Raw genomic sequence first — 24,654 nt, 5'->3', positions numbered from 1 at the left:
GTGGAAACAGAGGCCTCCAAATAAGCACTGGGAAATTGGGAAGGGAAGTCACGGGGGCAACAGGAATCTTAGCAACACAAAACAAGACTGAAAATGCTAAAAACAAAACAAAACAACTAAACCAACCAAACCCTGGAAGGAACAGTCTGCACAGGTGACTCATTGAAACAAAACACATAAGAGATTTTTAAAAAAAAAAAAAAAAAAAGTAAGAGAGGTCCAGGCAGGAGCCAGGGTATTTCCGGGGTACACGACTGACTTCTGGGAGGGAGTGGAGCAAAATGGGGACCCGTGAGATGGCTCAGGTGAAAGCCAGCGTGATTCGTGTGAGTGGCTCAGCAACGTAACTGTAAGAGAACCATTAAGCCTCTGGGAAAGTCATAAAAGCATATTATTGTGACTTCATAAGGGAAAAACAAATGGTCACTTGGACTTAATTAAAATTTTAAAATGTCCTTTCTTTAAAAGATATTTTAGCGGAGTGGTGGTGGTGCACACCTTTAATCCCAGCACTCGGAAGGAAGAGGCTGGTGGATCTCTGGGAGTTCGAGGCCAGCCTGGTCTACAGGGTGAGTTCCAGGACAGCCAGGACTGTTTCACAGAGAAACCTTGTCTCAAAAAACAAACAAAAAAACACCCAGAGAGAAAGAAAGAAAGAAAGAAAGAAAGAAAGAAAGAAAGAAAGAAAGAAAGAAAGAAAGAAAGAAAGAAAGATATTTTAGAGGGCAGGTAAGATGGCGCAGCAGCAGGTAACACTCCACACTTCCCATCAAGTCTGACCCCACATGATGGAAGCACAGGCCCAACTACCCCAAAGTTGTTCTCTGATCTCCACGCAGGTGCTACAGCTCATGTGTGCATACATGCATACTAAATAAAAAGTAGTTTAAAACTATTTAAAGAGGCCGGGAGGTGGTGGCGCATGCCTTTAATCCCAGCACTCAGGAGGCAGAGGCAGGCGGATCTTTGTAAATTAGAGGCCAATCTGGTCTACAACAGTTAGTTCCAGGAGAGGCTCCAAAGCTACAGAGAAACCCTGTCTCAAAAAACAAACAAAACAAAAACTATTTAAAGATACTTAAGAAAGCAATAAAGTGCAAAATCGGATTAAATGTTGACATCAGTTATGTCTGAAGGGGACTGCTAATTAGTCAAAAAAACACTCCCCAAGGCTGATAATAAAATGCACAACTCCTCAGGAAGACGGGTACTCCACGAAGAAAGTATAGGAACCAGGAAGGTTGGGAGGACCTTGGCAGCATTAGCACCAGGCGGAGGGAAGGAGATCCACTCACACCAATGGGAAGGCCTACAACCAAATCAGAAAGACCAGAAGAGCAGATAGCACAGGCCTGTGATCTCAGCACTCAGAAGTAGAGGTCAGAGAACCGGGAGTTCAAGACCAGCCTCAGCTACAGGGAGGTTAGCCTTCTCTACAGGAGACTCTGTCTCCATCAATCAGTAAGTTAATAAGACTGGGTGTTGTTCCAGGACCCAGGAGATCGAGGCAGGATGATCTCTTGTGAGTTTGAGGCCAGCCTGGTCTTCCTGGTCTTCATACTGAGTTCTAGGCCAAGCAGAGCCATATAGTAAGACCCTTGCCTTAAAATAAATAAATAAATAAATAAATAAATAAATAAATGATATGAAAGTAAAACAGAATAAATAGACTAGAAAAACCAATCATTAACAAGAACATAGAAAAACTTAGAATTATTACATCTTGGTTACAAGAGCATACAATAGCCCTTTAACCTCTTTTAGGCTTGGTCTCCCTGTGTAGCCCTAGCCAGTCTGGAAGTCTCTATGTAGACTATGTAGACTTAAATCTGTAGAGATATTCCTGCTTGTCTCCTGACTGCTGGGATTACACATGTGTACCACCACAGCTAGCACCATCATGTATGTGTGTGTGTGCACATGCACACACCATGAGCTCTCTGCATGCTCATGTGTATGAGTGCATGCACGCCCTCATACACATGTGACAGCCTCAGGCGTTGGTTCTCACCCTCCACCTTGTTCGAGACAGTGGACATTGCTACTGTGTACAGCAGGCTAGCTGGGGGTGTGAGCTTTCAAGGATTCTCGTGCTCTGCCCTCTTATCTCCCTGTAGGAGTGCTGGATGAACGCTACTGCATATGTGCATCATATGGCCAGCAATTCCACCCTAACCACTAGCTCAAAGAAATGAAAGTCTAGGGGGCTGGAGAGATGGCTCAGTGGCTAAGAGCGTTGACTGCTCTTCCAAAGGTCTTGAATTCAATTCCCAGCAACCACATGATGGTTCACAACCATCTGTAATGAGGTCTGGTGCCCTCTTCTGGCCTTCAGGCATACACGCAGACAGAATATTGTATACATAACAAATAAATAAATATTTAAAAAAATGAAAGTCTATCTGCATGAAGATTCCTACAAGAGCATTGAACAGAGCCTGATTTGTAACAGCCCAAACTGGAAGGCTGAAGCATCCGATAGCAGAGGAATGATTCAACAATGGCGGATTATTGACATATGGACCAACCTCACGACAGAGGATGGGGTTTCTGACCCAACAGGTGAGAATGCATCTTAGAAACATAAGAGTGGCAGAGTTCACGCTTAGCATGTGCAAGGCAGAGAGAGAGAGAGAGAGAGAGAGAGAGAGAGAGAGAGACAGAGAGACAGAGAGAGAGAGAGAGACCTATCATAGTCAAGAGAGCTATGAGAAAATGCTAGACCTGTATGTATATAAATGTCAAAATGTAAATTAAATGCATAAATTCCTAAAACTAGAACTTACCAAAGCTGAGGTAAGCAGCCGTGGAGAACCTAAATAAAGAAACTGAGACCACAGTGAAATATCTTTCCCAAGGAAAACGCCAGGCAAAGATGACCTCACCAGTAAACACTACCAAATTTCAAGAAACAAATGTTCTTGATTTTACTTGAACTTTTGCAGAAGGAGAGTAAAAACCACCATCCAGCATGATGCTCATGGTCACCACAACCCTCAAACCCAGAAGGATGGACGATTCTAGACAATATGTCACCGACGCAAGCTGGAATACACAGCAAACCAGCCAGGTCCTCAGCCAGGTCAAGCCTGGGAGGCTTCATGGGAAAGTCTTTTATATGATGAGTGGCATTAACAGATTAAACAAGAAAAGCCATATAATCATCTCAAAATAATTGTAAAAGCATTTCATGCACTCTAAACACAAATTAAGATTCTTTTAAAAGCTCCCAGTAGGGCCGGGGGTGAAGCTCATTGTATCTCAGTTGCTGGAGTGCTTATGCAGCATGAGAGAGCTCTAGGACCCATCCCAGCTCATCAGCTAGGGTGGGAGTGTCACCTGTGGTCCCGGCGGACGGACTTGGGAGCAGAGCGCAGGAAGATCAGAATCTTTCGGCTGTCCTGGAACTCACTCTGTAGACCAGGCTGGTCTCGAACTCACAAAGATCCACCTGCCTCTGTCTCCAGACTGCTGGAATCAAAGGCATGCGCCACCACCACCTGGCTCAGAAGATCATAAGGAGTTCAAGACACTTAGTACAACCACTGTATGTACGTTTGTGTGTGTGTGTGTGTGTGTGTGTGTGTGTGTAGAGACAGGTCAGAACACAAGTCTTAGGAGTTGGTTCTCTCCTTCTACCATGTGGGTCCCAAAAATTGAACATATGTCTTCAGGCTTGGTGGCAAATGCCTTTACCTACTGAGTCTTCTCATGCCTCCTCAACCTTTCTCTTTTGAGACTGATCTATCACTAGAACGTGGAATGACTGATTAGGCTGGCCAGCAAGCCCCAGGATCAACCTGTCTCTAACTTCTCAACACTGGGACCACAAGACCCCAGGTCTATATCACCAAGCCCTACTTTCTACACAGGCTTCGGGAATTGAACTCAGGTCCTTATACTTGCATGGCTGGCAAGTACTTTACCGCCTGAGCCATCTGCCCAGTCCTGTGTTCATCAATATTTCTGAGTGCTCTTTTTCCACATCAGCAAAAGGCTGAGAACCAAAGCCAACAAACACACATAGAGGCTGGGAGTATAGCTCAGGGGCAGAGTGTTTGCAAGCTTGAGATTTTGGATCCCATTCTTAGCACAAGATAAAAACAATATATGTTATATAAATATATCTATTTATATATATTGTGGAATAGTCAACCACAGGAAGTATTATACAGCGGGAAAGAAGCGAGTCACAGAATACATGCAAAAATATGGCTGAGCCTCAGCGATAGAAGATTGACAGTGAGAATTTCTATACAGTGTGAAGGCCTTTCATAAGGTTAAATATGTATTTTGTGCATGCATACTACATAAACATATGGTTGTAAATACTAATCTCAAAGGCAAAGGGGAGCACGGGAGAAAGCTCAGCCAGCAAGGAGCCCGCTGCACAGATGAGGATGTGAGCTCAGATCCCTAGAATCTTCTCGAGAACGAACCAACTAACAACACAGGGAGTTGTGGTGAGTGCCTGCAACCCCAGCGGAGAGGGTACAGAGACCGGAACACTCCCGTAGTTCACTGGTCAGCCAGCCTAGGAGCTGTAGGTCCAGTGAGAGACCTCTTGCAAAGAGAAAGGTGGAGAGAAATTGATGAAGACACCTGAGGCTAACCTGACCACGACATGAGGGCACATACATGTGCACATACCCACATGCATGCATACACTCACACTAACTAGTATATACACACCACACATATGTATAAAAGTGGGTGAGGGGTGACAGGCCATATACATGTTGTCTATCTACATATGTACAATATTAATACTAATAAATAACACTAGCCTGGGCATGGTGGTACATGCTTTTAACCCTAGCATGTGGAGGCAGTAAGACTCTGTGTAAATAAATAAGTACAAATGGTGAAAGTGCAAGAGAGCTGGATGTCTTGGTGCACACATGCAATCCCAGTGCTGGAGAGATGAAGGCAGAAGGGTCACGAGTTCAAGGTCACCCTCGGCTGCACAGTGAGTTGGAGGCCAGCCTGGGCTGTGTGAAACACTGTCTCAAGAACTGGAGCTAGCTCAGCAGTCCACAGTTAAACTAATTCAAACGAGAGAGGAGAGAGAGAGAAGAGAGAGAGAGAGAGAGAGAGAGAGAGAGAGAGAGAGAGAGAGAGAGAGAGACTGAACTTTTACAGAGAATTTGGGCTTTTATTAAAGAGACTGGAATTTTTAAAGACACAACTGCTAAGGCTGTGAATTTGGAAGGCTGTGGGACTTAAGTCTGTAAAATGCTTTATATTGTGATGTTTTTACTAGTGTGTGGCTTTTGGTATGAACAGGAAAGAAAGGGGTGTGGCTTAACAATGGTGTGTTTTTGCCTGTCAAGTAGACAAGAGGTCAGCTGTCCTGGCTGGTTTTATGTCAACTTGACATAAGCTAGAGTCATCAGAGAGAAGGGAGCCCCAACTGAAAAAAACAAAAAAGGCCCCCTTAAGGTCAGTCTGTAGAGCATTTTCTTAATTAGCGGTTGATTGGGGCAGGTCCAGCCTATTAGGGGTGGTACCATCCCTGGGCTGGTGGTGCTGGGCTTGAGCAAGCCACGAGGAGCAAGCCACGAGGAGCAAGCCACGAAGAACAAGCCACGAGGAGCAAGCCACGAGGAGCAAGCCACGAGGAACAAGCCACGAGGAGCAAGCCACGAGGAACAAGCCACGAGGAGCAAGCCACGAGGAACAAGCCACGAGGAGCAAGCCACGAGGAACAAGCCACGAGGAGCAAGCCACGAGGAGCAAGCCACGAGGAGCAAGCCACGAGGAGCAAGCCACGAGGAACAAGCCACGAGGAGCAAGCCACGAGGAACAAGCCACGAGGAGCAAGCCACGAGGAGCAAGCCACGAGGAACAAGCCACGAGGAACAAGCCACGAGGAGCAAGCCACGAGGAGCAAGCCAATAGGCAGCACTCTCACGGACTCCATTTCAGCTCCTGCCTCCAGGTTCCTGCTTTGTTTGACTTTCTGCCCTGACTTCCTTTGATGATGAACAGCGATATAGAAGTGTAAGCCACATAAACCCTTTCCTCCCGGGGCTGCTTTGGTCACGGTGTTTTGTCATAGCCGGAGAAACCCTGACTAAGACATGGGGTCTCTGAATTTATCAACATAAGCAGCTAAACAAGGCTCCAGTTACGGAGCAATGGGAAGGCTGCTTGGAGACAGGTTGGCGCAACCTTTAATCCCAGCACTCGGGAGGTAGAGGTAGGCGGATCTCTGTGAGTTCGAGGCCAATCTGGTCTACAAGAGCTAGTTCCGGGACAGGCTGGCGACTCTCAGCAAGCATCCATGCCATGCCAGACAGGCAGGCATAAGAAGGACCTGCTATGCTGGGCGGTGGTGGCGCACGCCTTTAATCCCAGCACTTAGGAGGCAGAGGCAGGCGGATCTCTGTGAGTTCGAGACCAGCCTGGTCTACAAGAGCTAGCTCCAGGACAGGCTCTAAAGCTGCAGAGAAACCCTGTCTCGAAAAACCAAAAAAAAAAAAAAAAAAAAAAAAAAAAAGGACCTGCTACTCACCCTGACTCAGAGAGGCCCAAGCAATCTTAGGAATTAAAAACCATGTTATTCTCGTTATTCTCACTGTCTCTGAGGCTCTGTAGATTCACCATTCGGAACCCAGGTCAGGACACTAAACCCCCTAGGCCGAGAAGAGCTTCACCCTCCACCTGTCAAACACGGCAAGGACAGGACTTCCTGTAAATGATTAGTAAGCAGCCGGTTAGACCCAGAGAAGCAGTGTGGGAAGACAGAGGTGGAAGCCTAGTCCCACCCCTCCACCTATGACCTTGGGAGGACCCTTTCTGTCCCTGGGCTTTGCAGTTCCATCTGTACCTGAAGGGGGCAGCAGCGAGGCACCAAAGCCATTCCATTGTGAAGGGGCCACCAATAAACAGGCCACTCAGCTCTGCATTCTCCTGCCATCAATGGGGCCAAAGGCCACATGCCCCAGGTCCTACCCATCTTTCTGAAATCACCCCAAGCTCCACCCTTCTGACCTATGCCAATTTTTCTACCCCTAAGTTTTGTTTTATTTTATTTTCTCCCTTTCTTTGGGTTTGTTTTATTTCTGAGATGTTTTTGAGACAGGGTCTCAAGTAACCCAGATTAGTCTGGAACTCACTGGGTAGCTGAGGATGACCTTGAACTTCTGGCCTTCTGGCTTTCACCTCCCAAAGCTGGGATTATAGGCAGGATTATATATCACCACTGTACCCGGTTTATTCTCTTCTTACTGTTTCGGGTATGCCCTTGACCTTCTAGAACACTCTTTGTACAGGTCTTTGTGTGACCCCCTTTCTCTTACCCTCCAGCAGAAAGGCCACCACCTCCAGAGACCCCAGCCCTGGAGTCCCTTGACCCTTCATAAGGCCATTCCTCGTCATCGCTGTTCATACTGGAGATAAACTTTGTTATCTTCTGCTGACTTTCCCCAGATTCTGCTGACTTTTCCCAGGTGATCGAGCTTGGGCAGGGTCAGGCACTGCTGTGGTTCCTAAACCAGACCTGTCTATAGGATGAAAGCCACCTTCCCTGGTAGCCTTTCCTGTTCATTCTGCCACGGGTTAGTTGGGTAGCCTATCTTGTACTTCCTCCAACCCAAGGCACTAGTTTTGTGTAGGCTGTTGAAGCTGATCAGCTCCCCTCCCCAAGGAGGGAATGTTTGCTGGGAACTGATGTACCAAGGCCCTGCAGGTAGAGGACTAAAGACGGATCTGTCAAAAGGCTGAGGATGTGGCTCAGTGGACAGTACTCACCTAGAGTGCTCAAGGCCCTACATCCCACCTGCAGCCCCGCATAAACCAGGTGTGGTGGTGCACACCTCAGGAGAATTGGGAGTTTAAGGTCACAGTCTGCTACAACAGGAGTTTGAGGCCAGTCTATGTTACAGATCCTGCCTCAAAAAATAAAACCAGGGACTGGAGAGATGGCTCACTGGTTAAGAGTACTGGCTGTTATTCCAAAGGATCCAGGTTCAATTCCCAGCACCCACATAGTGGCCCACAACCCATCTCCAGTTCCAGGGGAATCCAGCACCCTCTTCTGGACTCTGTGGGCACCAGTCATACACAGACACACGTGCAGGCAAGACACCACACATATAAAATACAATCAAATTTAAAAATAAGTAAGTAGCGGCTGGAGAGATGGCTCAGTGGTTAAGAGCTTTGACTGCTCTTCTAGAGGACCTGGGTTTAATCCCAGCACCCACATAGCAGCTCAAACTGTCTGAAACTCCAGTTCCAGGAGACTAGAACTAGACACAGTTCTAGTGTGCCTCACACAGACACACACACATGCAGGCAAAACACCAAGGCACGTAAAGTACAAATAAATTTTAAAAAATAAATAAGTAAAATAATATGTAGAAATAACTGTTTGTTGAAGAGCTAAATGGAGGTCCTCTTGCATCCTTCTGCCCTTCCTGGCTCTTTTCTCTCTTCTCTGCATTCACAGGTACCAGAAAACTGGCACCCACTAAGGAGCCATTGAAATGCCACCCCAGCAGGGATTTCTTGGGACAAGGGTGTCTTGCTTCCTTTACCTGGAACCATTCCAGGCAGAGAGGGGCAAACCCTACCTACCAGGGCTGCCTTTATCCCTGGTGGCATCTGGTCCTAGGCTGCCACAGCTGTTGGGATGGACATTCTCCCTGGAGTCTACCCTGGGCAGCTGGAATGTGCCACAGGACACGGAGGCTGGCAGAGGTCTGCACTGTGAGCCCTGCCTGGCCAAGAGCCATAGGGAAGCACTTGGTTATTCAGCTGGGGTAGCTGCCCAGGGGGAAAGGGTGCACTTCCCCCACCACAGGGAAGCAGGACAACCAGGCCTGGCACAGCCTGGGAGCCCATGGCGGAGGAGGAAATTGGAGAGCAAAACTCTTGCATAAGTCACTGCAGGGAGATTCCCGTGGCCCAGGAAGACTCTGGAAGTAAGGGATTGAAATCCTGCAGAATCAGGCCCAAGGCCAGAGCCCTGGCTGGCCTCTGACGGCTGGGCCAGTTCCATCACCAGGACTCCTGAGCTAACAGTGGCCTCCCCCTGACCTGGAGACTCCAGGAATCACCGACAACAGATAAATCCTTCAGGTCAGCTCTGAGGCAGGGGGCAGCTCAGTGACTCTCTGGGGTGTTCTGTCATCTAATCCTGCTGCTTGCTCAACTCCTGTCCCCCCCTAAGTCTGGCTCCAGCAGCAACTGGTTCAAGCAGTTAGGCATATCCAGCCCACAGAGATTTCTCTAGCAACTGAGTAGGCCCAGTGCAGAATCTGGAGCCAAGCTGCTGGCGTTCAATGTTGGATTAACCTTTGACGAACTATGTGACCTGGGATATTTCCCTTCCCTTCCTCTGTGCACCTTCACCTTAGAGGAAAAGGACTCCAGAACCTACTTCTTGGAGACAGGAAGGGTAGCAAGTCCTCTTCGCAGCCTGCGCTGTGTGAAGCTTTAGTAAATGACAGCTCTACATAGTCACATTAATAAACAGATTAAGGAGAGCCAGGATAGGAACTCGGCACCAACTATTCCCGAGGGAGACAGAGCTTCAAAGTCAAGCCCGGACTGGTACAAACCAACCCAGAAGCCAGAGAACAAAGAGTCCAGGATCTGGGTTTGAATCTCAGCACCACCACTAGCCAGTTCTGTAGCCCTGGGCATTTCGGGGTTCCTGTTTCTGTGTGACACACATTGCATGGCTCCCCACCCACCTTGAAACTCTGAGACCTTCCTTCCCCAGCTTAGAGACATACATGGCAGTCTGCACACTCTCTCTCTGTTCTGGGTGGTGCCAGGGAATCCAGGAGCTGACATAGTGGGTCTGCCCCAGCTGGGGTGGTGCCAGGTCAGTCACCATCCCTAACAATCTCTCTGGACCCAACCTCCAGGAAAATAAGTGAGAAAGGCCTCAAGGAAGTGAGGCTACTGTTTCTTCCCCGCGTATTACACAGGGCCCTGACTGAGCGCTTACAGGGACCTGCCTGCCTGGGGCCAGCCCAATGAGGTGCCAGGAAGCCAGCAGGAAACATCCCGAATCATCCAGACAGATGCCACAGCCTAACAGCCGGCATGCACACTCAGACCGACCAGTCACTCACCATGTATTGGCCAAGTCCCCACGTGTGAGCAGAAACAGAGAGAGCAGCAGGCACTCCCTCTCCCAGGAGAGGCAATGAAAGGGCCCTAAGTTATCGCACCTACCACAGGTCAGAGCGAGGTCAGGACCTCTGTCCTTTCTCTGCTGAAAGCACTCCTGGTTTGCAGATGGGTCTCCTTCTAGCAGCTTCTACCTAGGGCACCGCCGCTGCCTACTCCAACGATGGCGGTCACGAGACCCACCATGTGCTCCGCACTGGGTTGGGCGGGCGTTTTCTTGGAGCGGTTTCATGATCTGGGCAGCAGAAGTACTTTCCTTAGCCCTCCACACTCTTATGTTTGAACTCTTGAATCTGGGGCAGGGTTCTACGTTGGGGAAGATGAAGGGGGTGGGGCTCTCCTATTTTATGCTCCACGGAGCACCTGCAGCCTTGGGGACAGTCGAACCTTTGGACTGGACAGCAAGTGTCTGACCTGGAGAATATGTGCTCAATTTCCCTGAGCCTCAGTTACAAGAAGTAAATGAATAAATGCCTGTGATGGGCTCAGAACAAAGCTGGGCTCGGGTTACCCCATATTTAAGCAAACATGCACTGATGTATAAATCAGTAAACAGACCTCGGGTGGAGTTAGCTACTCGATATATGGAGACTGAGACCCAGGAGTCACACAAGATCACTTAAAAAAAAAAAAAAACACTTATCTCTGTAGGATTTTATTCTTCAAATATTTATTCATCTAACAAGCTTGTATGAAGTGCCTGCCATGCACTAGGGTGCGGGGACAGGTGGATTTGAGAAATGATCCCTGGGATGACTTTGTGTTTATTTTACGTCTGTCAAACCAGGATATTGCTTTGTCTCCCAGGCTTGCCTGAACTCTCTAGCCTCCTGCCTCTACGCCCCAGTGGACAGACCAGGGCTGTGGAGAGCCAGTGTCATGGACGGAGCAAGGAAGACCACAGGGGTGAGGGCAGGTTGGCCAGGGAGGGGCCAGGAGAGGCTCAGGGGGTAAACGTAAGCCTTCCCATGCTGTCAGGCCACGGAGCTGGCGGGCTGTGGGAAGTCTGGCAGGTGTGCTGCCTGGAGCTGCTGGGCCCTGAGTCCCCTACTGGGCCCTGAACCATATCCGGGGTGTCTGTGGCACCGCCCTCCTGGAGCTCACGCTCTAAGCCGGGCACCTGTGTGAGATCAGACCTCATGCACCAGGCTCGAGATCTCTGATCAACATCTAGAAGGCAGCCTGATATTAGAGGGACCACAGGCCAGGAGACTGCCCTGCAGGGTGGCTGGGCAGGGAAGGGCGGAGCTAAAAAAAGCTGGGGACACACTCAGGGAAGGCCTTTGCTTGAGCTCCTGACTTAAATTTGAGGGTGACTTTTGCCCTCAATCTGACCTTGAACAAATTGCCTTGCCTTTCTGAGCCTCAGTTCCCCCTCTGTACATCTGGCTCGCTTAGAACTCACAGAGACCCACCTACCTCTACCTCCCGAACGCTGGAATTAAAGGCATATACCACCACCGCTTGGCTTTTTTATTTTTAATCACAAAAACATCCCTAATTTTGAGCCACACTTTTATCCATCATCAGCCATGTGCCGCAGGCAGACTGGACATGCCTCTGAGGATCCTCAGAGTCCATGAAGAAGAAATGGCTTTAATGCCCAGTATGGTGGCACAACTTTAATGCCAGCACTCAGGAGGCAGAGGCTGGTGGATCTCTGTGAGTTCAAGGCCAGCCTGGTCTACACAGAGTTTACGTCAGCCAGAGCTACATTAGTGGGACCCTGTTTCAAAAACAAAAAGGGAAGAAATGGCTTTAAAACGTGAATTACAGCAAGAGCCTGGAAGCTGAGGCTGAGGGAGTTAAAGTGACAAACCCACAGAATGGGGTGGATTGAAATGGACCTGGGATGGGTCCACACGGGCAACAGGGCAGTGCACGCCCTATGTGTTTCCTTGCCCTACCCTTCTCCCTCCCTGAGCCTCAGTTTCCCATTTGCAGAGGTCGGTCCCGTTTTAGAGTTCAGGGAAGGGCCAGGACTGAGCTGTGGCTTCATGAGGCAGCACATGATTAGGCCTTGGGTTCCAAGGTAGAAGACTCTCCACTCTGGCTTGTAAAGAAACGTCACCTCCTAAGTAAGACCCCAGTGACCCAGGAAGTACTAATGTGAAACCTGGCTGACTCAGGATTGACTGGGAAGCAAGCAGGAGATTCAAACAACATACTTCCCTTAAGTCAAGTTTTGGCTAGAACACTGGGCTGTTCTAGTTGTTAATGGCACGAATGCATATAAATAAGGCTAGCAGAGGGGCATGGATAAGACATTCAGGGTCGGGGGGGGGCGTTCCATTCTGTTAGTATTATTGTTACCACTGTTGCGGTTATTAGGTAAGGTAGCGGTGGGAGCCTTCATTCAGCTCTTTCCAGGAAAGCCTGAAACAGCCCCTTCCTTGCCCCTCTTACATAAGTCAGGGCAACAGCCAGATCCACAAACCAGAATTACTCGAGGCTAAATGTGGGGTCTCGCTGTGGCCCCATAAAAGGTCTTGCACCACACCAGAAGCCAGTTCTGGCACAGGCGGTCTGCGCTAGGACTGAGGAGAACCATGCCACTGAACCGAGTGCCACCTGGACCAATTTGCTTCCCACCCCTGGTCCATGGCATTGCTAAATTTAATCTGCTTCTGGGTTGTCCCTTCTTCCTGTGTGCCAGTTCTCATTAGTGACTTGCGGTAGTCTGGAGCACCATACTGTAGTGGGAGGAAATTCAGCAGGAGAGAGAGCAACAGTGGATTAATGGTGTCTGACGCAGGGGCAGGGCAGGGAAGTGGCTGCACGCAGGTCAGTTTTGTGTCACCAAGGAACTAGGAAAGGCCTAGGGCCCTGATTCATTTGCATGAAGGAGGGGCTTCAGGAAAGACACTAGACGCCCAGACAGGAGGACAAAAACAGGGCTACTCAGCTGGAATTCAAATCCGTGCCCTCTGGGTGCTCGGGAGGTCACCTGCTAAGACTGCACTGGCGTGCTGGACCAGGAAGGGGCGTGGCCAGGCAGAGATTCATTTGTCTGGGAGAGCAGATGCTGTGGCAGAACTAGAAGTCCTGGTGGTGCTAAGTCCCCTCCCTTTGGGGACCCCAACCCTGTGCTGCAAATCCCAGAGACAGACGGTTCAACTGAAAATAGTGTGTACGGGGGAAGTCTCCTGGGGATCTGCACCCAAACATAAAAGCTCTTCTGACCAAGCCTGAGACCTAACCGCCTAACCCCAGGTGGTGCAGATACTTTGTAACTGTGTGGTTTTCAGAAAGTTACCATCTCTGAGCTTTGTACTTTGTAAGAAGGACAAAATAGCAAGTTAAAGACAATAAAGACATTCAACATAACTAGCCCAGCTTCGGGCCCAGAATAAGCCCTTACTACTAGGTAAAAGGATGGGTCAAATCGAATAATCTATCGAAGATGAGTACTGAAAGATAAGGGTTTGAACAAGATGCAAAGAGGAACGCTTGATAGCCACGATCACCAGAAACGGAATTTCTAAACTTTATTCTTTCAACATAAATAAGGAACTGGCCCTTCCAGGAAGTTGCCTTATGCCACTTGTGGCTCAGTGAAGAAGCATCTCGGACTGCAACAAGGAGAGATCTCTACTTCCCATTTCCCAGCAAGGGCTGTCAAAGGACCAAATGAATGTCATCATGAATGTTACAGATAACAGACTAAGGGAAGGAAAGGGTCCCTGTGTTACTGGGGACTGAACCCGGGGGACTCACGTACACTAAGTAAACCCTCTATTCTCTGTCGTGGCACTAAGTTTCAACACTTTGAGACAGTACTCACCTATTACCCAGGCAGGCTTTGAACTTATTATCCTGCTGCCTCAGCTCCTAGGTAACTGGGATTATAGGCCTGCGCCAGGCCTTTTTTCTTTTTTACAGATTCATGTAATCCAGATTGGCCTCAGACTTCATATACAGCTAAGGATGGCCCTGAACTTCTGAGTACTGGGCATGCCGCCGTCATGCCCAGCTTACTTAGCATTGGTGATGGCCTCTGTGAATCACAGACAAGCATTCTACCAACTGAGACACACTCCCCGCCCCCCCAGCCTGGTAGAGGCCACAGTCACAACAATGCAGCAACGGGCTTGCCAAGAAGGAAGGAGTTGGGGAGAGGGACCGGGACGATCCTGACTTAGCAGCAAATGCGGGAGTCAGTCCTATGCAGAGGTCAGGTAAGTCACTCTGGGGTGGGTGGGTAGAGATGGGCTTGGCCCATGCAGCTGGCTGGACTGGGAGTTTCCAGGGAAAGGAATCTCACCTTAGGATGCCTGCTGTGTCCTTGACAAAGGAAAGGACCAGGATGGAACTCAGCTGCTAGAGTGGACTAGCCTAGCAAGAGTGAAATTCTGGGGTCCTATATTCTCTCCTGCAAAAAGTAAAATAAAATAACCCCATTGGGTAGATCTTTGTAAAGGTCACACTTAGGGTTTTCCAAATAAAAGCAATTCACTCTGGCTCTTGAAAACTTCTGAAGTCCATGGAAATACTGCCAGAGCTCCGTTCAGCGCCTATTGACCACCAGATGAAGGACAGAACTTCAACCCAGACATCCCAGAGGATGAGGACAAGGCTCAGACATAAGCTCAGGTGAGGCTCACGTAATTACAGTATTTGGCAAGCTGAGGCAGGGGGACTGCCAGAAGTTTGAGGCCAGCCTGAGCTATATGGGGAAACTGTGAAAAAACCCAAACCAGAAGAATATCAAAAGACTGGGGTTATGGCTGCAGGAGGGGCTGGGGGCTCACAGCAGGTCTAACTACACAGACATCACCTTCCAGACCCTTCCACGGGTCCACAAACTCTGAGTCTCTTCAGCAGCAAGAGGGCAGAATGGGGCATGTGTACGCGGGTGCTGAGAGCCCAGGGTGGAAACATGATTACAGAGGTGTCAAGTACAAGGGGTAGGGGACCTGAGTCACTCTCAGCAATTGAGGTCCCCCTGCCGCAGTTCACTTTGTGGCCCTCAAACAATTTATACCTGGGGACCCAGACTCTCATGCCTGGCTACACTCCATGTCTATCCACGAGGCCACAGCCTCTCATTGTGCCCTCCTGCTCTCTCAGTGATTCTGAGACTCCGACCGACCCAGGCCACTTTGGGACCCACCTGCCATCAAAGACTTTTTGGCACCAGCCAAGGGATGAAGAAGAGAGCTGTGGTTAAGGTTACAGGTCCTGTGTGTGACATGGGAATAAGATGAGGTGAGGTGACATATATCATGGGTGTCCCTTCTGCCTAGGTTGTTCATGTTCGAGAGTAACTATGTCTTGGGCAATCCCCCGCTAGCTACATGTTGGCAGGCAGGCAATGATGTCCTCCCATCCCCCCAAACTTCTGGAGCCCCTAGATTCCACAGAAGCAGCAGGAAGAGGTTCCCCGCATAAACAATATCTTTCAGAGTTGCATCTAGGCCACAGAAACAGATCAACTGCCTTTGTCTCCTTGGTCCCACCCAGTCCCCTGCAGGCTGGCCCCGGCCACCCATAGTCATTCAAATATGACCTGAGCATCACGGTTTTAGGACCCATCTAACTCTGCCCCTAAACGACAAACTCAGAGGCGGCTGGTGATGTTGGTGAGGGGAGTGGGTGTGCGAGGGAACTGCGTTAAATGGCTGAGGCGGCTGCCACTCAGCTCCAGCTTTGTGGCCAGGCAGGGGCGTGGCCCCGTAGAGCCACATCTTCTGATCTTTCAAGAGAAGTCAGAAACCCGTGTTTTTATGTAAAATGAAACCATCCCAAGATTAACAACACCAACGACTAAATTGAGGCTTTGAACTCACTGTAAGGAGCCAAGTGTCCCACCCCCAGCCCCATAAGCCTCCAGGCATTGGGCCCTCCCTCCACATACAGTAGGCCAGATGTGAGGGACCTCAGTGAGACCCATTCCAAGTTTAAGGAAATCCCATCCTCCTTCCTCTTGGGATATCTTGGTTTACAGAGGGGGAAACTGAGGCTAGAGAAGAGAGGTGATTTGCCCAACGTCACACCTCTCTCCCGAGCTCAAGATCTCTCCCATCATCCGCACTATCTTCCCCATCCCTTGAGTGACTGCAGCTTTTCAAAGAAAGGGAAACTGGAGTTGAGGACGTGTCTAGCATGCACGAAGTCTTCAGTTCCAGTCTCAGCGCATAAACCAGGCCTGGAGGAACTCAACTGTAATCCCAGAACATGGAGGTGGAGGCAAGAGGATCAGAAAAGCTCAAGTATTTAAGGTTTTGTTTTTTGTTTTTGTTTTTGTTTTTGGTTTTTTGAGATAGGATTTCTCTGTGTTGCTTCGGAGCCTGTCCTGGAACTAGCTCTTGTAGACCAGGCTGACCTCAAACTCACAGAGATCCGCCTGCCTCTGCCTCCCGAGTGCTGGGATTAAAGGCATGCGCCGCCACCACCACTTGGCCAGAAAAGTTCAAGTGTTTTTGATGGAAGCAATCATGGTGGTGGTGGTGGTGGAGTTCTGCCTCCTTGCTACACAGCAAGTTTCAAGGCCAGCCTGGGCTTCAAATGAATAAATGAAAGTAAATTAAGGACGTACAGTGAAAGTGACAGCCCAAGTCCAAGAGGGGCGTGGTGAGTGTGAGGGTCACCTTCGGAAAATCCAAAGAGCCAGGAGGCTGAGTCTAAGCCACCGGATACCTCTGGGCAAACCTCTTTCCCACTCTGGGCCTCAAAGACACGGATGTACACAGCCAGGGTCTGAAGGCCTGGCAGGTCTACAATTCTAGGCATCTCTGAGGTCTCCTCTCCAGCCAGCACTTTGTGGCCTCTGATGACTATAAAGCAATAATAATAATAATAATACTGGGAGGGCAAGTCTACGCTAGCCAGGAAAGAACACCACAGTTTTTAGAGAAACCCGACTCTTGGTTACTGGAATTCAAAAGGGACGGTGGTAATAACATGGGGGGCAGTTTAACCACCATCCTGCAGTTAAACAAAAACACATCTGCTTTAACTTGATCTTCTCCTCCAGCCCCTACCCTCATCCCAAATTTTACCCCTTCATTTGAGAAGTTAAATTAAATGCAAACAATTGATTTCATGCCGCAGCGAGGCCGGGGTTTGAAGCATGGAAAACTTTAAGCATGGACTTTTTCTGGGAGCAATTACAAAATGTGAGGGAGGGGGGTATGAGAAGGCGGATAAATATAGAGAGCACTTTGGAGTGTTCTTTGGACATGGAGCATCAAATAATGATGCTGGGCCCACTATGAACTGACACTCTGACACTCAGAGAGGAAACGAGACTGCCTTCATGTCACATGTCACATGTGCTGAGGACTGGAACCAAGATACTGACTCAAGCCAGCACCTTCCCTGACATCTAGGTCAAAGACCTTGCTCTGTCCCCTTGGGCTATGAAACTGCCTCCCAGAGAACATAAAATCTCCAGAATAATCCATATAGTTGAAATCTCAAGTTGATAGACTGCTTATGTCCTCGTGGACCCTCAGCGACTCTGCAAGGTACCTACGATGACCTCCTCACATCACGGATGAGGCCACGAAGGGTCCAAGAGGGCCACTACAGTACAGATAATGAATTCTCAGTCTACTGCCTCCCACTGTATTCTGAAGGTTAGAACAGCTCCAGAAAAAGAAGGGGAGGAAAAAAAGCCAAAATAACAAACATACCACACAGCCCAGCTCTGGTGTGCCAATGACGATGGGGCTGTTGTGCGAGGGAGCTCAGTCAGCATTCCTGTGGCCACGTGGAGAATTCTGAGCACCAGTTCTCAGCCCGGCTGGCTCACACGCCCCACAATACTCTCCTCCAGCTCCAGGGTTTTGTGTTAATAAGTCCAGCCAGATAGACTTCGCACTGAGAGCTTCAAGCTCCACCCCTAAATTCTATGTCATGGTCAACCCCCATCTCCCCTTCCCCAGAAACCTGAAGCCCACAAATGATATTGCAGGGAGATCACTGGACTTGACATTGTAGGTCCCAGCCCCGGGTTGCCCAGATGGCTTCTGTATGTCCCAGGGCAAGCCACTGGCTCTACAAGAGGTTCCTTCACATGCGGGAAAGGATCACTAACATCTGCTATCTTTGCAGGATAGAACAGGACAGGGCCTGCTACTCGGCTGTGCGATGAGGTGGAGGTGGATGGCAGGAGACCCCAGGGCTGTGCCCAGCCTGGAACTCCAGGCTCCCTTCCCAGGCTGTGTCCAGGAGGGAGGAGGTGGCATCTGAGTACAATAATGGCAGCATGCTCCCTCACGGCACAGTCCACCGGGGAAGGGGCAGAGCCCGGGCAAAGGTGGTTGACGGGGACGCAGGGTCCAAAGGCAATGACATAACTATGTACATGGACTCTGATGCAATCTCTGCCGAGACCAGAGCTGAGAACAGCCACTGTTTTCTAATGCACACAAATCTGCTAAATGCCTTTCAAGCTGTACTCACACAGAGTCCGCCCCGCCAGTAGGTTCTAGGACCTGTGAACTCCAGCTCCTCAACAGCCTCAAGGAGACTTCCATCCACAATGAGACCAGAGCTGTGCCCTGACCACACAGCTAGATGGCCTGTCTTCATCAGTACCGTGTGCTGACTGCTCACGGTGGTGACACACTTTGTTAGTTACATCTTTACCCCTTTCTTTGAGAATTACCTCATTTTGATTCTACCGTAGCAGTTTTGACACTGTGTAGCTTTGGAGCCTGTCCTGGAACTCCCTCTTTTTTAACCAGGCTGGTCTGGAACTCACAGAGATCCGCCTGCCTCTGCCTCCTGAGTGCTGGGATTAAAGGTGTGCGCTGCCACCACCCGGTGACACTCAAATTTTCAAAGCCTGAAAAAATTTTGTTATGCCAATGTCTACTTGGAGAGAAGGGATTTTGTCATTTTCTGCGACATTCCCAACACCTGGAACAGCACTTAGCATGAAGTTGGTGGCCAGTAAGTTTGTGTGGATTGAAGGCACCGCTCTTCTGGCCTGTTTGGTCTTTTGATTCATTGTAGTCTTAAGATATAGATGGGACCATCATGGACATGGATGGGGACCAGCCCAGCCCTGTCTCTCTCCACCAGTGGGGACTTTGAGAAGCTGTATTCTCCCCCAGAGGATTCAAGAATGGTTTTGAAACTGGACAGGGAGGCAGAGAGAGACGGACAGGGGTTGGGGCAGGAGTTGGTGGGGAGAACTACAGGATGCAGGATGCCTGGAGGCAGGTCCAGTCCAGGAGGGCCAGAAGGGGGCTCTCCAACTCGGCTGGAGAGCGTAGGGACAAGGTCAGCGACCAGATTTAAGCCCTGACAGCACTTGCTTCCACTGTCTACAGCTCGCTGTCCCCATCTGTAAATGAGATGTCTGCCAGGTGTCAGGGCAGGTTTTAGCGCATAGTAGGCATTCAATAAACAGCTGTCATCTTCTCTAATTCTCACCCGGCCTGCCTGAAGAGGGAGGTGGGACGGTCTTTGAGTTCTTCTTGGGGCCCATATGTATGCTTGTATGTGTATGCACTATGACTTGGGGACACAATCTCCCTAGGTAGCTCAAGCTGGCCACGAACTCACAGCGCTCCTCAGCCTCCAGACTGCCAGCATCAGCCCTCCAACCCTCATTTAATCAAGGATTCACAGGCACACCCCAGAGTCCTTTGCAAGGCCCCCTCCCCCAGGCCCATTACTGTTGAAAAGGTTCACCACGGACAAAGCGGGGGTGAGGACGAGGTTTTCCTCCGCCCTGGGTCCTGCCGCTGTGACCGTGCCTTTAACCCTTTCTTACCCAGGCTGGACAAGGCAGCAGCCCCACTCTCACCTGCTCGCAATCCAGAGCCGGTTGCAGGCTCCTTCCGTTTCCTGGGCTCCCCCACTCTCAAAAAGACACTAGCACGCGGTCTCCAATCTCTCCCGCCAAGAATCCCAGCATGTGCTTCCCAGATGCTCCCTAACTATTTTAGACACCACGGGGGACAGAGTGGCTTGGAACCACGAAGGGCGCAGCTGTGGGCTATGCAGCCGCGTGGACACCGGGAGCAGGTGCTTAGCATGAGGATGGGTCCTGGGCAGCGGCTTCGCGGGCGCCCCGTCCATCATCCAGTCAGGCCCCAAGAGATGCGCGCGGGGGCTGGAGAAGAACGAGTGGTCGTGGGTCCCCAGGACGCCTGTCCTTCCACGTGTCCCCACCGTGACTGGGACAGTCACTGCGGGGCCAGCGGAGAGCGCGTGTGGGAGTCGATCCAGTCGCGGGCGCAGCATGCTTTCCTTACCTGCAGGCACTCGTGGGGAGGGTCCGTGCCGGCGCGCGAGCCGCGGTCCTTGGGAGTGCAGTGGCGGGAGCGTACGCTGGCGGTCACCTCCCCCGCGGGTTTATGAAGGCGGCCGGGCCAGAGGGCCCGCCGGCCTCCCCGCCCCCGCCCGCCCCGCCCCCGGCCCGCACCCCGAGCCCCAGGCCGGTGCCTCCGCGTTGCCAGGGCGCCCCCTGCCGGGAAAGATGCTCTCGACCCGGTCCGAGGGCTACAGCAGGCAAGGAGACCAGCCTTGCCTCCCTCTCTCTGCCTGAAGCTAATTCTGGGCCTCCGGGGTGCAGCTGGCTACGGTCGTTATCTTTGATTTCTTTGTAGAAGTCTTTGTCTTTCGATGGCTGTCTGTGCCTGTCCCTGCGCGTCTGTCTAGGAGTCTATAGACCCACTTGACTTTCCTTAAATCCGTGTGTCTCTCTCTGCCTATATACCCTTATCTGTAATCATGTGTGCCTCCGATCCCCACACCCATCCCTTTCCCATCCACTTTCTTTCTCGCCCTTAGCTAAGGCAGGAGGAAGCCCAGGGAGACCCCCTCGAGCAGGGTCCTCCACCTCTATTGTCTTCAGGGAATCAGGACGCTCTTTCTGTCCCAGCTGGAGGCCCCAAGACCTGCCTACGGCAGTGGAGCCAGACTGTCCAGAGCCACAAACCTACTCTGGTGGCCTCCAGGGACTGGCCAGTGCTCTTTAACAGGCAGTGACACTGGTTTCCCTTACCTCCGGTTGTTGGGGGGAGTTAAGAGACCATGTTTGGAAAATGCACAGGAAACAAATTCTAGATCAATGGGAGAGGAAAGGCAGCCAGCCGCTGGGTGCTTGCTGGCCTCACCCGGTCCCCTGAGACCACTTCCTCCTTTCCCCAAGGTCTCTTCCGTGAGAGCCAGGCTGAGTTTGAAGTCTCTGATCAGTTCCTGCTGAGACCTCCTGGGGGTTCCTTTAAACACCTCCTTTAATTGGGAGCTCCTTTTCTTCTAAGAGAAATATCTTCTTATGGATTACTGAGGCTGCCTCTATAATTTGTGCCTCGAACCCCCAACAGCCAGAGATTTGAAGGCAGGGATCACACGTTCTCCGCATTCCATCTTCCTAAGCACCTAAGCGCCAGCACTGACCAAGTGGAGCCTGAAGTTCCATCGTAGGAACCTTCTATCCGAGATTTCCTTCCCTATGAGCCCATTGTACAGGAAGGAAATCAAGGCCCAGTGAGAGCCCGTGACTCATTGGTAAGTTCAGGGCCAGAATGGAGCCTGAAGCCAAAACCCAAGAATGTCTGAATTTGTTTTTATTTCTTCTTGTATCTTAATAATCAATGCTGCTTATTTACAGTAGTGCTATGAAATTTCCCTCTAGAAATAAGTTCATGTTTTTAAAAAGTGAGTCCAAGCATTGGATAAATACTCTTTATTTATGTATTTTGCAGCGAGGTTGTGATGGCAAAAGTTGTGGGGCCGATGAGTAAATGACACTTTGGCCATTTCCCCTCCTTGCCTGTAAGAAGCTGGGAATTAATGGACAGCAAGGAGCCCAGAGCACAACGCTTGGCAATTGCTCACTAACGCCAAGAAAGAGCTCAAGGTTACAAAAGGCTTGAGATAGTATCAGTGTCTGTGTGCCAAGGGACATCCCAGGCACAGAAGGTTTTCCTTCCCAACATGGGCAGAGTTGAGAAGCTGAACTGGGAGTTAGAAGTGTTCTGTCTCATCACTGTGGGCTCCCAGCACCATCTCCTGGCTTCTCATCTCCCAAGGTTGGGGGAATGGGGACTTCTGGTTTGGCTCATGACCGGCCTGAGACCATTGTATCTTCATGGTTTGCCCCCAAGCCTTCTCCAAAGGATTGGAGTGGCTGCTTGTCCAGCTGCCTTCTGCCCTCACACATGTTCCCTGCTGCTGGGCTCCATCCCTCAAGAATTCAGTTGAAGAATGTAGCTCCATGGTGTAGCGCTCGCCTATGTGCCTAAAGCCCTGGGTCCCAACTTCAGCAGGGAACAAAGCAATCAGCTGGGATATTGTCTCCCAGCACCCCTTGCTTCCCTACCTCTGGGTACCACTTTTGATGCTGCCTAAAAATGAGGAGGAAGGCAGGCCTTCACATCAGGAGCCCAAGGCCGGCTCTGCCCTGGCTGGCCGGTGGGTTGAGAAGGTATCTCTGTTGGGACCCAGATTTCCTCTAGCCATTTGGTCTGGAAAATGTGTAAATATAGCCCAGATTCCAAGGTGCCAGGCCTGCTTGGCACCTACCTAGCTGCTTGGCACCTACCTAGCTGCTTGGCAGCTAGCTCCTTGTATAGACCTCTCCCTATCTCTTCACACCTGGTCTCCCAGGTACAATCCTTAGCTGAAAGAAATGGGCAAACACCACCCTTTGACCTCCAAGCTCCCTTGCCTGGGAGCTATTCATTCACTTTGTCCTTGTTAACTCCATGCAGAGCTCCCTGCCTGAAACAAGGCCCAGGTTTCACAGAGTCTGACCCCCCACACCTGTAATCCTAGTACTCAGAAGACAGAGGCAGGAAGATCACACTCCAAAGCCAAACAGCTACAAAGAGAGACCATGTCTCAGGGGAAAAAAAAATCAAGTGAGGGCCAGGAATCCAAATGTGTGGAGTAGGGACTTCAGTGGACAGAGACAAGGGAAAGGGACTGGAAAGGGTAATGTGGCCTCCAGGGGAAGGAAAGATTGTGAAATCTGGTAGATATTTAAAAGGTGTGATTGTTTTTTGTTTTTTTCCCTTTTTTTCTTTTCATTATTATTATTATTATTATATTATTACAGTGTTTCACCAAATATTTATTTATTTACTATATATACAATATTCTGTCTGTATGTATGCCTGAAGGCCAGAAGAGGGCACCAGACCCCATTGCAGATGGTTGTGAGCCACCATGTGGTTGCTGGGAATTGAACTCAGGACCTTTGGTAGAGCAGGCAATGCTCTTAACCTCTGAGCCATCTCTCCAGCCCCGGTGTGATTGTTTTGTTTCAGGCCTAGGTCTAACCAACCAAAGCTCCAGCTCTTTTACTCCCTGGGTTGACTGTGGTCCTGCTTTCAACTCAGTATGAAAATGAACTTGGGGATTTAGAACGAGGAGCCTGCTCCATGGGTTGCTGACTCCACATGTGACCCACTGGCTCCTTGGAGCAGCCCCACAGCGTGGGGGATTCACAGATAGGGAAAGCAAAGCCCATTGTGAGCTGTCATTTGAGGGACACTTCCTTTGTGCCTGTCAACCAGACATAAAGCTCTCTTTACAGAAAGACTCATTTCGTAGCCATGGAGACAGTCTCTCTATTGCCTTTCTCCCCCCATTTTAAGAGGAAGGTCTTGCCAGGCATTGGTGGCATACCCCTTTAATCCCAGCACTTGGGAGGCAGAGGCAAGAGGATCTCTCAGTTTGATGCTAGCCTGGTCTGGGTTTCATGTTGCTCGATGGCCCCACACTGGATATGCAGTCAAGGTCATATCCTTCATGATGGGATTGCAGATGTGTGCTACCAAATCTGGTGTATGTAGTGCTGGGAATTGAACCCAGGGCTTCATGTATGCTAGGCGAATACTCTACCAACTGAACTACATCCCTAGCCTCACTGAGCATGATCTTAAACTCCTGAATCTCCATCCTCTACCACCAGAGTGCTGGGATTATAGACACGGACCAATGTGTCCAGTTTGTGAAGTGCTGGGGATGGAATCAAGGGTCTTGTGCATGTTTGGTGAGCACTCTCCTGAGTCCCTAGCTCCATTTTCTTTCAAAGGAGGAAGCACTCAGCGCAGCTAGGACAGACTAGCAACTTCATGCATTCCACAAAGGTGTATTGGATGCCTCGTGTGGCCAACACTGCTCCAGGAAGCCCAGACACAAGTGAACAATGCAAAGGTGACAGACATCCTTAAGAAGATGTTACACATTATAAACGAGTGGATTATGTGGTAATGAGGACGATAAGGTTATAGAGAAAGCCAGAGCAGATTCGGGTGTGCTGAAGAGGAGCCAACTGTAGCATTAAATACAACTGTCCAAGGGAGAAAGAGAAGGCTGATCACCGCAACTCAGATAGGAAGAAGGAAAATCCAAACCCAGGGATCCTGTCTATTTTCTAGGCTTTTGTGTAGTGTGCAACATTCCCTTCGGGGACCAACGCCAAGCCTCACCCCATCCTAAATGGAACCTCCCGATCCTGCCCCGCCCATTTCCTTCTCTCAGCTCCTGCTGCTCTTGCTCACCTCCTGTTTCTCTGGTCTTTGATCACGGTCC

At 50.0% G+C, this 24,654-nt stretch overlaps 1 protein-coding gene across 2 annotated transcripts in view; it reads right to left on the bottom strand.

Annotated features, from left to right (window-relative positions):
- Positions 1-20,494, bottom strand: part of Alpl (alkaline phosphatase, biomineralization associated) — a 56,755-nt gene extending 36,261 nt beyond the window's left edge. Inside the window, exon 1 of one of the 2 annotated variants that reach the window (XM_038334001.1) lies at positions 20,364-20,494. The gene's annotated coding sequence lies outside the window, so the exon portion shown is untranslated. Of the gene's footprint in view, positions 1-17,786; positions 17,923-20,363 lie in introns of those variants that run through there. The other variant, XM_038334003.1, reaches the window with a different exon arrangement.
- Between the last annotated feature and the right edge of the window lie 4,160 nt (positions 20,495-24,654).

Source organism: Arvicola amphibius, chromosome 6 (assembly GCF_903992535.2).
Source record: "Arvicola amphibius chromosome 6, mArvAmp1.2, whole genome shotgun sequence".
In the NCBI taxonomy this organism is placed as follows: domain Eukaryota; kingdom Metazoa; phylum Chordata; class Mammalia; order Rodentia; family Cricetidae; genus Arvicola; species Arvicola amphibius.
This window is presented reverse-complemented; position numbering and strand designations above follow the sequence as displayed.